Raw genomic sequence first — 13,549 nt, forward strand, 5'->3', positions numbered from 1 at the left:
ATAAAAGAGAGGGAGGGGTTGCCCCATGAGATAACACATCTATTATTCCTCTCCTCTCTTCCTTGGTGGTGGCTGCCCCTCTTCTTCCCCTATTCTTCTTCCTTGGTGGCCGGCGGCATCTCATCTCTAGGAGTTGTTGGTGGCCGGATCTTGTTAAAGGAAAAAGGAGAGATAGGAGGCATTGTTTCTTAGCATCCCTTGGAGCTTGATTGGTGGTCGAAGTTCTTCATCTCTAGGAGATTGTTGGTAGCCAAAACTTGCAAGGAGAAGAAGGAGACTTGGGTGGATTCTCATCTTGGTAGATCGTCGCCCACACGACGTCCGAGATAAGAAGAGGAATACGACAGAAAATCGTGAGGTCTATCAGCTACAAAAGGTATAACTAGTTTTGTTTCCGCATCATAACTAGTTCATCTTTTGTATGGATTTTGAAATACCAAACACAAGAGGCTAACGATTCTAGGTTTCGGATTTATGATTTGATTTTGTGTTTCTTTTATTTTTCGATCTTGTGATTCGATTGTTCTTAATGTTTAAACCTAGGCTTACTGTAAGGAGATTAAATATTGAATTTCGTTGAAAGGCTTTGTCTAGGAAGTGGTAGATGATCCCATACTCAAGAAGACCTAATGCCTTGCAATATTTAACCTAGAAGCCGATCTCTGAAATAAATATTTAATCAAATTTGTAACATGGGTGGATTTGGATTAATAATATTAAACATCATTTGCAATCCAAGTCTAAACCTCTAAGAACAGAAATTTGAATTTGGAATCAATAATGTTAAGTTCTGTTTGTGATTCCAAATTTAATTTCTAAAGAACACAATAGGTTGTTAGGAAAGGTTCGGAACTTGTACACAATTTTTGTAAAAGGGAACCAGTACGATATTCAGAGTAACAACCAATAATGTTAAAGGGGGAGAGAAAAGTCAAAGTTAAGTAAGAATTTAAAAGAGGAGAATAAAGAATTTTTTTTTTAACAAATTATTGTATGCTTATGCTTAAAATTGCTTAAATTCCTTTATTATAAATTATTGTATGCTCATGCTTAAAATTGCTTAAATTCCTTTATTATTTTGTTATGTTTTACTTAACTTTGTACTATATTGCCATAATCAAAAAAGGAGAGATTGTTGGTGCGGGAAGCATCCGACGATCGAACCTGGGTTTTGATTATGTCAAAGGGTCCAAGGTTAAGTTGTCTAGTTATCTAACAAGGGTGAATGAGTTTGCAGAAAAGTCCTAAGTGTACTTAGGTAAAAGTCCTAGCTGTGGTTAGACAGGTGGAAAACCCTAGGTCCTAGGGGGTGGTAACCCTAGGCGGAAAGTCTTGGCGGGTCGAGAGCTTCGGGCAAAATCCTAGGGGGTGTAACCCTAGGTTGAAATCCTGGTGTCGCGAACCAAGTGGAAGACTGGACGGGTCGTTGAGCAGACGTCCAGCATGAAAACCGGAAGCCTCGAGCGCCGAGCAAAAGTCCAGTCGGTCTGGAGGACTGGACTGGCAACAGGTAACTTCTCCTGAGAAGTGTAGGTGAGGACGCGTTCCCTGGTGAGGGAACAGTATGCGTCGGTTCTAACTTTGAGTTTCGTCGAAACTCTAGGTCGAGTCGTCGCCTACTATTCCCTCACCGCCACCGGGGAATGCGTCCTCACCTACTTCTCTCAGGAGAAGTTACCTGTTGCCAGTCCAATCCTCCAGATCGACTGGACTTTTGCTCGGCGCTCGAGGCTTCTGGTCTTCATGCTGGACGTCCACTTCATGACCCGTCCAGTCTTCCACCTGGTTCGCGGCATCAGGATTTTAACCTAGGGTTACCACCCCCTAGGATTTTGCTCGAAGCTCTCGACCTGCCAAGACTTTTCGCCTAGGGTTCCCACCTCCTAGGACCTAGGTTACCACCCCCTAGGGTTTTCCACCTTCCTAACCACAGCTAGGACTTTTGCCTAAGTACACTTAGGACTTTCCTGTAAACTCATTCACCCTTGTTAGATAACTAGACAACTTAACCTTGGACCCTTTGACATAATCAAAATCCAGGTTCAATCGTCGGATGCTTCCCGCACCAATAAAATCCACTTAGCTTTGTGATCCACTTGATTAGCCAGCCGGACACTTCGGGATTGAGGAGAACCCTCCCTAGAGTGCTGCTAGTCAATACAATTATTGGATGCGACAAAAAGCATGGGCGTAACCTCCGAGTGGTGAGAACTAGCCCGTATTCCAGTTTCTCGAGACAAGTATAGTGACATTCAGCATCTTTCAAAATATGACTCAAAAAGTACATTGGCTGTTGTTCAACGCTATTCTATCGCACCAACACTGAGCCAACCGTCCTCTCTATGGACGACAAGTATATCCAGAGCGACTAGCTAGTGATGGACTTTGCCAATATAGGTAAAGAGGTTAGATAACTCTTGAGCTCCTTCAGCGCCTTGTCGCACTCGGCATCCCATTGAAATTTCGTAACTTGACATAAAACCTTGAAGAAAGGGTGCTCTGATCGGACGACTTAGATATAAATCTTGACAAGGCGAAAATCCGTCCGACTAGTCCCTGAGCTTTCTTCAGGTTGCGTGGAGGGGGCATGTCCTAGAGCGCCTTTACTTTGCTTGGGTTTGCTTCAATGCCCTGCTCGGTCACAATATAATCAAGGAAGTGCCCACTCTTTACTCCAAACAGGCACTTACTTGGATTGAGCTTGATTCCGTAACTTCTTAGCGTTTGACAAGTCTCCTTTATTTATGCACAGAGATCAGTGGCTCGGAGGGATTTTATCAAAATATCGTAGATATATACGTTCATGTTTCGATTGATCTGCCTCTGAAATACCTTATTCATCAGCTATTGATAGGTGGCTCCAGCGTTCTTCAGTTTGAACGACATCACATTGTAGTAGAAGGTTCCATCGATCGTGATAAAGTTGACATTCTCTTAATCCCCTTTTGCGACTGGCACCTGGTGGTAGCCCTGGTACACGTCGAGCATGTAAATCAGCTCACAGCCTGCCATAGAGTTCACCATTCGATCAATGCATAGCAGCAGATAGTAGTCCTTCAGGCAAGCTTTGTTTAAGTCTCGGAAGTTAATGTAGACCCACCATTTATTACTCATCTTGGAGACCAGTACCACATTAGCTAGTCAACTCGGGAATTGCACTTCGCGTATGTGGCTGGCCTCCTGCAGCTTTTCTACTTCCGCACGGATGATCTAATTCTGCTTCGAGCTGAAGTCTCTTTTCTTTTGTCTCACCGGCCTAGCGTCCGATCGGACGTACAAATCATGATGTGCGATGGTCGGCGAGATATCTGGGAGCTTGTGAGTCACCCATGCGAACACATTGTAGTTTTGCCTTAGATAGGCAACTAGCTCCACCTTCTTTTCTGCACTAAGGTTGGTCGCGATGAAAGTTGTGGCTTCCAGCCAACTAAGATGCATTTGGACTTCTTTATTTTCGTCATAGACCAACGCAGGAGGTTCTTCCAGAATTACATTTACCTCCAACCTTTGAACCTTCCATGTGGCCCATAACTAAGTTTTGAGCATCTCGATGTAGCACCGTCAAGCTGCTAGCTAGTCGCCCTTAACTTCGTCGACCAAGTTATCTACAGGAAACTTGATCTTCAGGCAGAATGTGGATACAATCGCTTAGAACTCTTTCAGCATCAGTCGGCCCAGTATGACATTATAGGTAGACGGGACATACACCACAATGAAGTTCATTGTCATTGTCCTCTTGAGCGGCTCCTCCCCGATGGATATGGCCAGCCTTACCTAGCCGATCAGCAATATTTCATTGCTAGTGAACCCATACAAGGGCGTCATCATGGGCAACAACTCACTCCGATCGATTTGTAGTTCATCGAACGCCTTCTTGAAGATGATATTTACCGAGCTGCTTGTTTCTATAATTGTGTTGTGAATATTATAGATAGCAATTACCATTTTAATAATCAAGGTGTCATCGTGAGGGACCTGCACTCTCTCTAGGTCTTGAAGACCGAAACTGATCTCTGGTCCTTATGCTCTTTCTTTATTGCATCCGACAGCGTGGATTTCTAACCGTCGGGCGTGCGACTTCCTAGCTTGGTTAGAGTCACCGTCGGTCAGGCCTCCTGCGATCATGCCTATGTTGCTTCGAGCGGTGTTGCTGCGATTTTCTTCCTCCCAAGTTGACGGATGTTTCCGCTCGACAGATCCCAGGTAGACCCTTGATAATCTCTACACTAGGGCAGTTGTTGGTGCTCTTTGGTCGCCGACCTTCTCTCTTCACACCGCCCTCCTAATTGGTGGTGTTGATTTCGATCAAGAGAGGGGGATCAGTGGCGGAATCTTGGTGAAAGTCGCTCGGCGGGGCTTTGATTTGAGATGCTAACAATCTCTGGTGTTATGGGTCGGCGAGCGATAATAACTACAAAATAGCAAGGTCCATGGTCAAGACTTGGTGGGCCTCACTTGCTCAGCCTCCACATGTTGGACTGCATGGTCCTGGGCTCTTGGTGTTGTTGTGTTGTGCCGGCTCGGGACCCCTTGGGTGGTTGGTGTGTGTGGGCCACTCGGCGCTCCTCGACAGTGGCCGGGTCCGGGATCATTTCTTTCTTCCGAGCTACCTGGGCCTCTTCGATGTTGATGTACTCGGTAGCCCACCCGAGCAAATGATCGAAGCCTTTCGGGGGCTTCTAGATGAGTGATCGAAAGAACTCGCCCTCCACAAGTCCTTTGGAGAAAGAACTTATTAGGATTTCCGGAGTGGTTGATGGAACTTCCATCGTCACATGGTTAAACCTCTTAATGTAGACTCACAATGCTTCCTTAGGCCCTTGTTTGACCACAAATAGGTTGTCGTTAGTCTTCTGATAGCGACTGCTGCTTGCAAAGTGTTGGAGGAACGTCATTCGGAAGTCTTTGCAGTTGCATACGGATCTGATCGACAATCACCTAAACCACCTCAGTGTTGATTTGAAGAGCGTGGTGAGGAATACTCAGCACTTAACTCTATTGATAAACTGGTGGAGCGTGGTCATGTTGTCAAATTTAATAAGATGGTCCTTGGGATCAATTGCCCTGTATATTCTCTGATTGTCAATGATCTGTAGTGTTGTGGTAGTTGGTCGTCCAAAATCTTCTGAGACAATTGCTTGTTTATCCGCTTAGGCGAGTCGTTGAGTCGGGGTGCTTTACCTTTTCGCTCATCTTGAGCGAGTGCGTCCTCTGAGGAGGAACTATGTGGTCTTTCCACTCGGCCCTGCTCTTCTGATAACGTGCGGAATAATGCATGAAGGTAAGGGATTGGCGTGTCCGATGCTTCTCCGAAGGTGTAGGTCGGCCTGTTGCATGGCTTGTCACCAGCGAGGTTTTCTGATCAGGCTCTGAGATCTGCATGTTGGCCTGTCACCGACGCCACGTGGTCGTTCGCTCAGCCATCAACTGCTATCTGCTGTTGCTCCACTATCTTCGCAGCTTGTGCTTGTATCAACATCTCCAAATCTTCTTGCGTTAGCATCACCATAGTAAGTCATCCAGCGTCTTCCATCTTTTCATTTTGGATACATGCGAACTTCCCACAGGCGATGCTAAATATGATCCTATCCAAAAGCGGAGAAGATGGCAAGCTGGGGCTGTGGCTGGAAGTTTGACGAAAAGAAGACTCCACATGGTCATGCAACACAAAAGCGTCAGTGCCAAGCCGGGAAGGGGTTCCCGGTATTGGCCCTCCGATGCTCAAGTCAGTTTCCGGCGATGTGAAGAATAGCAATAATGTTATAGCGAAGAACATGTAGAATAACAAAGTTACGCATACCTCCGCTGTAGATGGGAACCCCCTTTTATAATGCCATTGTAGTGTCTGTGCATGCATCTCAAAGCGTGCACATATTTTCCCAAGTGTCCTATGAAAAGACATGTCAAAAAGTGTCCTTGACATTTTTTCTTAAGCGAGTATGCATATCTCTGATTTGACAGGTTGGAAGCTTCCAAAGTATCATTTGCCTGCGGAATATGCTCCTTTGTCAGTGGCGTAAACCTTCAAAAGGATATGATGAGATACGTAGGTGGGTCCCACTGAAGGTCGAACGACAGTTGCTTGGCCGAGACGCCCTCGCTTGGTCGTGCCCATCGAATCTGTTGGCTCGTCTCTTTCTCTGCTTCCTGACAGTCATTAGTTACCTTCGTCCGACTAGACGTGTCGCCCGGTTAGCAAGACAAACTCGTTGTGGATTGTCATTTACCTCTGAACTCCATCTGTCATCATCGGGCGAGCCGTTCGGCATCCTTGCCTTGCCAATTGGGCTTCCTGCTCGTCCACTCATTCGGCCCAGCCGACCGATCAGGATCTTTAACCATTTTTGACCTTGACCTCCACGTCAGTCGATATTCCTTGCTTTGACCTACCTTTGGTGGGACCACCTCTTTATCATTGCATCAACATGGTTGCGAAAGCAGAGGACTCCAAGGAGGAAGCCAACTATTTTCTTCTTCTTCTTCTTCGATGAGCTTTTGCTAAATTTAGCATTGCGTGTTGTGGAGCACTTCCTTGCAAATGTGGTTGCGAAGGCAGGAAGGTATCCAAAGAAACTCAGTTCATCAACTCCGATAGGAAGCACAAGTTTAGTTCATTCCAATTCTGGCATAGCTTCATTCCATCGAGAGGCAATGAAATTCAACAGCAAGCTTATTGTTGTCCTTCTATCCATCTCTCTGCTATTCAACTTCGTGTGGTTCATGTTGGTAGAAGCAATATATAAGCGAGGGTGAGGACAACACATTCTGTAGTCATCTGTGATCAGTCTGCCGTGATTGTTACTATGCATTGGAGCTAGTGGTTCTATCTCCAAGCTCTTCGGGTGATGACGGAGGGTAGTCGTTGGATCAGATCGTAGAAGAGTGGTTTGGTTAACTTAGTTTATTTTTATGTTTGATTTTATAGTTATGTTATGATGCATGTTAGATTATTTAGTGTTGCACTTTGTTTAGTTTCATTATGCATGATTATTAATCTTGTCTCATTGTGTGATAATGTGGTGTAAGTTTATCAATTATGTATAGTTAAATTTTGGTTAATTGTCGTTGAGTTTGTTTAATTCAATTGCATTTGTTTGAATGCTGCTCTTCTTATGCATGTTTGTGGTACTTGTTATGTTTATATGTTATACCTATTCATAGATGTGCTTGTATCGTAGGGTGACAATGTGGTGCAGGTTTATTTTCGATAGTTAGATAGAATTGTTGGCTAATTCTTTATACATGTTTGTTCTGTAGAATGTGATGCTTGTAGCGTAGAGTGACACTGCGCTATGAATTCATCATGGCTGGTTAGTTAGGATTTCATTTATTGCATTAGGTTTAGAGAACATTCCTCATACAAAACCCCTTTAGTTCGATTTTGTTTGAAGGTAAACATCCTGCCACCGGTTCCACGAGAGAGACGACCCATGCCCTCTACTATACTACCTTAATATAAGTTAAGGGGTTCAGTTAATTAGAAATTATTAATTTAATTTGCGCGTGTGACAGTTGCGACCATATCATAGACCTAATTTAGGAAAGATTATAAATTGATAGAATAGTTGGTCCTATTTTAACAAGGTATCAATATTTATGCAGAGGGGAAAAATAACACTATATAAAAGGTCTCCTCCTAGTGACACAGGTACGCAAGACAACATTATATTAAACTACACAATCATCATTTACTGTTATTTATTTTTTCCTTCGCTTTCTGTTTAACTTGAACGTCGGAGTGCCTGCGTCAATGACCTTTCTCTGGCTTGATCATTAACGTTGTCTTCTTCTAACTCTTCTCTTTATCATGCGGGCTCGATTGCGGCACTAGATTCTTCTTGATCGGAGTCTTCTCATGGTCAACCTCAACGACACCTCGCTATCTTTTCCGATTTCAACCATTCTTATGTGCTAGCCACTATTCCAAAGATTAGTAGTCATCCATGATTTATCTCTCCGTGTTGGTCCTGGGACGGATTGACGGAGGCGCTGAAAACGAGCGCATTCATCTTTTACCATCATCTTTCCAAATTTCAAGCAAGATCATCGTAAAAGAATATTGATTTACATCAGATTAAACACCTTGAGCAGGAGCACAACCAAGTATTCTTGCTTGTCGCCGTACTGAGAAAGCTGAGCGATGATACTTCCAAGAGCAAAGCTAGGCGAATGCTGCGCAAATCCTCTCCAAAGCAGGTTGCAAGCAGCCTGAATCATGACCGCTCTGCACAATGTAGGTGATGATCTATTAACTCGTATTGATTAAGATACATATGCAGTACATGAATGAATGTTGATATGCACTACTGACTCTCCCAGCTGTACACAATCTTGTAGCAGTGTCTCCGTACAGATCATGGAAACCTTCGACAGATATAATTAAGGCGATTAGCTGCTATGACAACTTGATTCACATGTATAAGGATGAGAAATGAGACTCAACTTACATGCAATCCAAATTGTAGTGATGAAGAACAACAAGCGAAGAACAGTCTTAGTGGACGTCACAATTCAAAGGACGATGAGATTGTGAAGCATTGGACGTCCTCAGCACTTTTTGAGTCAAGTAGAAGTTGTAACGTTCGCTTCAGGCAATGAGAACGGAACGGGGATATGAATTGTACCGTTCACTCCGGTTGCCAAGATATTCCTCCTCCAATACTTTTGTCTCCTTCGGGGCTTTATAATTGCAAGCACATTATTGGAAGTTTTTCATATAGTTCGATGTCTGATTTGTACGGGGCAAGTTATTTGGGCTTTCCTATTAATGGGCTCGTGAATAGCGTGTTTGAGAGAGTTTAGGGTTGTTGGCCGAGTCTGGCTTGGTTGGCGGCGGAAAGTTGAACAGTTTTATTGACAAGGTCCAGTTGGTTCGCTATTTAATCGAAGGCAGCAGTAGAAGAGTTTAGGGTTTAGGGTAGAGTTTGCGGCTTCTTCTTCACTGCTTCTGCTCCTTTCGTTTTTAGGGTTGATGCGATGCTTTACGCCAGATCGATGTATCCAAGGACGGGCGGATCGTGGTTTTCTGGGTTCTCTCTCCTCCTCGCTTACCCAAAGTGTCTGTTCTTGTTCCAATCCAAATATTTCAGTGCTGTTAAATTTTGTATGTGTCTGCTATATGATCTTCTTCTTTCTCGCCTTATTTTGGCCTCTCTCTCGATTTTCTTTGTTGATTTCGGTTTAGCTTTTTGAGTTTCGGTGCTGCATCTCATCACCCTAAAGTTCAAATAACATTCTATCACTGTCTTCTTTTCTGTTGAATAATAGAAATTTGATTGTATATTTTTTTCTATTGATAAGTCTAATTTAGTAATAGTTCATTCGTGTAAGCTTTGCTTTTTATTACAAATTATCATGTTGGATTAAATTGAGGTGTTAAATTTATACTCAGTGGCCACATAAGAGCTTTCGCCTTGCCAGGCTTGAGAGCTTGTGCTGCTCAATTCTTCTTTGGATGTCTGCGAAAGGTGTATTTCATTTTTTATGATCCTGAATGTGAGTTTGATCAATTGAATTTAGAGATTTGGAAATCTATGGCTTTAGTCCTATTTGTCCTTGTTTCCAATGATGACAAATCCTAAGGCCTGTTTCTCAAAACATTCGCAGTGGCCGCCTGAGAGCTTTCGCCTTGCCAGGCTCGAGAGCTTGTGCTGCTCAATTCTTCCTTGGATGTCTGAGGAAGGAAGTTGTATTTTATCCTAATTGTGATTGGAATTTATAACAATTGAATTGATTCGGTTTGGAATTTATAGCTTTGTTGTTATTTTTGCTTAATTACTATGATGACAAATTATAGGCTTGTTTCTCAAAACATTTGCAGTTGCCGCCTGAGAGCTTTTGCCTTTCCATGCTTGACAGCTTGTGCTGCTCAGTTCTTTCTTGGATGTCTAAGAAAGGTGTATTTCATTTTTTATGATTCTAATTGTGAGTTTGATCAATTGAATTGTGAGATTTGGAAATCTATAATCTATGGCTTTATTCCTATTTGTTCTTGTTTCCAATGATGACAAATCCTAAGGCCTGTTTCTCAAAACATTCGCAGTGGCCGCCTGAGAGCTTTCGCCTTGCCAGGCTCGAGAGCTTGTGCTGCTCAATTCTTCCTTGGATGTCTGAGGAAGGCAGTTGTATTTTATCCTAATTGTGGTTGGGATTTATAACAATTGAATTGATTGGGTTTAGAATTTATAGCTTTGTTGTTATTTTTGCTTAATTACTATGATGACAAATTATAGGCTTGTTTCTCAAAACATTCACAGTTGCTGCCTGAGAGCTTTTGCCTTGCCATGCTTGACAGCTTGTGTTGCTCAGTTCTTTCTTGGATGTCTAAGAAAGGTGTATTTCATTTTTATGATTCTAATTGTGAGTTTGATCAATTGAATTGTGAGATTTGGAAATCTATAATCTATGGCTTTATTCCTACTTGTTCTTGTTTCCAATGATGACAAATCCTAAGGCCTGTTTCTCAAAACATTCGCAGTGGCCGCCTGAGAGCTTTCGCCTTGCCAGGCTCGAGAGCTTGTGCTGCTCAATTCTTCCTTGGATGTCTGAGGAAGGAAGTTGTATTTTATTCTAATTGTGATTTTGAACAATTGGATTGATTGGATTTCGAATTTATAGCTTTGTTGTTATTTCTGCTTATTTTCTATGATCACAAATTCTAGGCTTGTTTCTCAAAACATTCGCAGTTGCCACCTTAGAGCTTTCGCCTTGCCAAGCTTGAGAGCTTGTGCTGCTCAATTCTTCCTTGGATGTCTGAGAAAGGTGTATTTCATTTTTTATGATCCTAATTGTGAGTTTGATAAATTGAATTGAGAGATTTGGATATCTATGCCTTTATTCCTATTTGTTCTTGTTTCCAATGATGACAAATCCTAAGGCCTGTTTCTCAAAACATTCGCAGTGGTCGCCTGAGAGCTTTCGCCTTGCCAGGCTCGAGAGCTTGTGCTGCTCAATTCTTCCTTGGATGTCTGAGGAAGGGAATTATATTTTATCCTAATTGTGATTGTGATTTATAACAATTGGATTGATTGGATTTCGAATTTATAGCTTTGTTGTTATTTTTGCTTATTTTCTATGATCACAAATTCTAAGCTTGTTTCTCAAAACATTCACAGTTGGCACCTGAGAGCTTTTGCCTTGCCAGGCTTGAGAGCTTGCGCTGCTCAATTCTTCCTTGGGATGTTTGAGAAAGGTATATTTCATATTTTATGATTCTAATTGTGAGTTTGATCAATTGAATTGTGAGATTTGGATATCTATAATCTATGCTTTTATTCTTATTTGTCCTTGTTTCCAATTAAGGTGAATTGTAAGCCTGTTTCGCATTGGCTGCCTGAGAGCTTTCTCTTTGCCAGGCTTGAGAGCTTTTGCTGCTCAATTCTTCCTTGGATGTCTCAGGAAGGAAGTTGTATTTTATCCTAATTGTGATTTTCATCAATTGTCTTTTATGGGTTTGTTGCTGTTTGAGCTTGTTTTCATATATGTCAATTAGCAAGGTATTCTCAAAACATTCTTAGTGGCCGCGTAAGAACTTTTGGCTTTACAGGCTCTAGAGTTTGTGCTGAAAGTGTTTCTCATAATGTTTTCAGTGCAGAAAGAACTTCTGATTTTCTAAGCGCCTTAGTTATTTTGTTTTGTTGATTGTTTTTTAGATATTTTGGTTATTGCTTATGATCTTACTGATCCTCTCCAAAATTATGGAATTTTATGTGGGACTACACGTCTGCCTCTCTGGTATTTTCCCTTACCTTAGAGATGAAGTAGTCCCTAATATTTACTATCCTTTTGCTTCACTAGTTGGCATTGCATTTCTTGTGCTAACAGTTTTTTTGAGGAGTATATTATTTTTCAATATCATTCTGCCTTTTATAAATATGTTTTAAGTTGATCTTTTCAAGTGCGGTTTTCATTTTTGTTTTATTTTACAGGTACCAGAGTTGTTCCTAGTTGTACTTTGTTGAATTAATTTAAAAGAAAATATCCTGAAAAATAATAGGTTGTTTTTATTATGTTTTATTTGTACTTTGATCCATTTAATCATCCATGCTGAATTCTATATAACTTTTTTTTTTGCTGTTTTGTATATAAAACCTTCATCTCTATGATTCTCGACTGCATGAAATAGTTTAGGCGTTTATGTATTTATCAACATAATCGAGGAGTCTGATCAGTTGAATTGTTTTTGCTTGGAATTTCATGGTTTAGTTGCTATTTGTGCTTGTTTCAAATGAAGACAATTCCTAAGGCTTGTTTCTCAAAGCCTCTGCAGTAGCTGCCTGAGAGCGATCGCCTTGCCAGGCTTGAGAGCTTGTGCTGCTCAACACTTGGATGTCTGAGTAAGGCCTGTTTCTCAAAACATTCAGTGTCTCCCTGAGAGCTTTCGTCTTGCCAGGCTTGAGAGCTTATGCTGCTTAATTTTTCCCTGGATGTCTGAGAGCCTTGCCAGGCTTGAGAGCTTGTGCTGTTTTGGAATATATTGCTTTGTTGCTATTTGTGCATGATTCAAAAATTGGCTGTCATGCTTTGTGCCTCTTTTTATCCTAATTGTGATTTTGAACTATTGAATTGGTTTGGAATTTATGGCTTCGTTTCTAATACATTATGCTGCTTACAACTTCTTGGATTTTGTATGTGCCTTTGTTGGATATTTTTTGACTGTTTAGTTGTTTTTTGTTTTTCATCTTGTTGATACATGTCAAAATTATGCAGTTTTATGGGGGGACAGATGTTAAGTGAACTTTGTGATTTTTCTTGTTTAATTTTGCAGGTACCTGAGTTGTCACAAGTATGTTGGATTCACTTGAAAGAAAAATACTTGGTGGGCACTATTGTTTCTGTCAAGTTCTAGATCAACATCTTGATTATTTTTACTAATCTATCAAAGGAAATGGGATGAAGATACACTATGAGCATATCTCTAGATCTCATTTAAAGAATTCAGATAAATTTTGTTTTTCTATAAATTTGTGTTTTTTAAGTTCATGAGCTGCATCAACCAATTTGGAGATCAAGAACATGCACTGAGCAATCGGATACAATTGCTGATCAAATTATTTTCGTAATGAAACGAGAGCAAAACAAAGTGGAGATGAATCTTATTTGCCAGTATCTTTGATACCTGAAGATCATCATTATTTAGTTGATTTAATTCATTTAGATTCAGCACAAGATTGTAATTGGCGTGTACGAAGAACGGATCAATGAAGAGGGATATAAAAGTCGAAACTTGATCTTACAGAATAAATACTCATATTTAGTCGAAAACTGATTTTAGGGTATCAATTCCCATGATTTTATAATTTATAAGAAATATAAAAGAATCTAAGAAATTAATTGAATTTTATAAGTTTTCCATGTAGAACATTAATTCTTATAAAAATTGTTTTTATACGACAAAGGAACATAAAAGAATTTTAAGAAAATTAAAATAAGCAATTTAACAATTCACTAGAATTTTTTTCTTCTAATTTACCAAATTACCCTTATCGATTTTTTCTCGTTACACAGTTTTATAAAAAATGATAATATTTTTGAAAATTATTAAAGCATA

At 41.0% G+C, this 13,549-nt stretch overlaps 1 long non-coding RNA gene and 8 other non-coding genes across 19 annotated transcripts; all 9 read left to right on the plus strand.

Moving 5' to 3' along the window:
• The first annotated feature begins 8,849 nt into the window (after positions 1-8,849).
• Positions 8,850-13,224, plus strand: LOC122056292. Of its 11 annotated transcripts, XR_006133107.1 has the most exons (7): positions 8,852-9,058; positions 9,821-9,896; positions 10,043-10,143; positions 10,257-10,332; positions 10,478-10,761; positions 10,901-11,191; positions 11,302-13,224. It is a non-coding gene; the product is annotated as an uncharacterized LOC122056292 (long non-coding RNA). The 11 variants fall into 11 exon arrangements; XR_006133104.1 differs by having other exon boundaries at positions 8,850-9,058; positions 10,043-10,556; positions 10,686-10,761; XR_006133100.1 differs by having other exon boundaries at positions 10,043-10,332.
• LOC121968731 lies at positions 9,560-9,681 on the plus strand. The gene has a single exon (XR_006108272.1). It is a non-coding gene; the product is annotated as a small nucleolar RNA SNORD14 (small nucleolar RNA).
• On the plus strand, positions 9,775-9,895 carry LOC121968736. The gene has a single exon (XR_006108277.1). It is a non-coding gene; the product is annotated as a small nucleolar RNA SNORD14 (small nucleolar RNA).
• On the plus strand, positions 9,996-10,117 carry LOC121968732. The gene has a single exon (XR_006108273.1). It is a non-coding gene; the product is annotated as a small nucleolar RNA SNORD14 (small nucleolar RNA).
• On the plus strand, positions 10,211-10,331 carry LOC121968739. The gene has a single exon (XR_006108280.1). It is a non-coding gene; the product is annotated as a small nucleolar RNA SNORD14 (small nucleolar RNA).
• LOC121968733 lies at positions 10,431-10,552 on the plus strand. The gene has a single exon (XR_006108274.1). It is a non-coding gene; the product is annotated as a small nucleolar RNA SNORD14 (small nucleolar RNA).
• LOC121968734 lies at positions 10,640-10,760 on the plus strand. Its single transcript, XR_006108275.1, has one exon. It is a non-coding gene; the product is annotated as a small nucleolar RNA SNORD14 (small nucleolar RNA).
• LOC121968735 lies at positions 10,854-10,975 on the plus strand. The gene has a single exon (XR_006108276.1). It is a non-coding gene; the product is annotated as a small nucleolar RNA SNORD14 (small nucleolar RNA).
• Positions 11,069-11,190, plus strand: LOC121968738. The gene has a single exon (XR_006108279.1). It is a non-coding gene; the product is annotated as a small nucleolar RNA SNORD14 (small nucleolar RNA).
• Positions 13,225-13,549: the final 325 nt, after the last annotated feature.

The sequence above is a fragment of the Zingiber officinale genome, chromosome 3B (assembly GCF_018446385.1).
Source record: "Zingiber officinale cultivar Zhangliang chromosome 3B, Zo_v1.1, whole genome shotgun sequence".
In the NCBI taxonomy this organism is placed as follows: domain Eukaryota; kingdom Viridiplantae; phylum Streptophyta; class Magnoliopsida; order Zingiberales; family Zingiberaceae; genus Zingiber; species Zingiber officinale.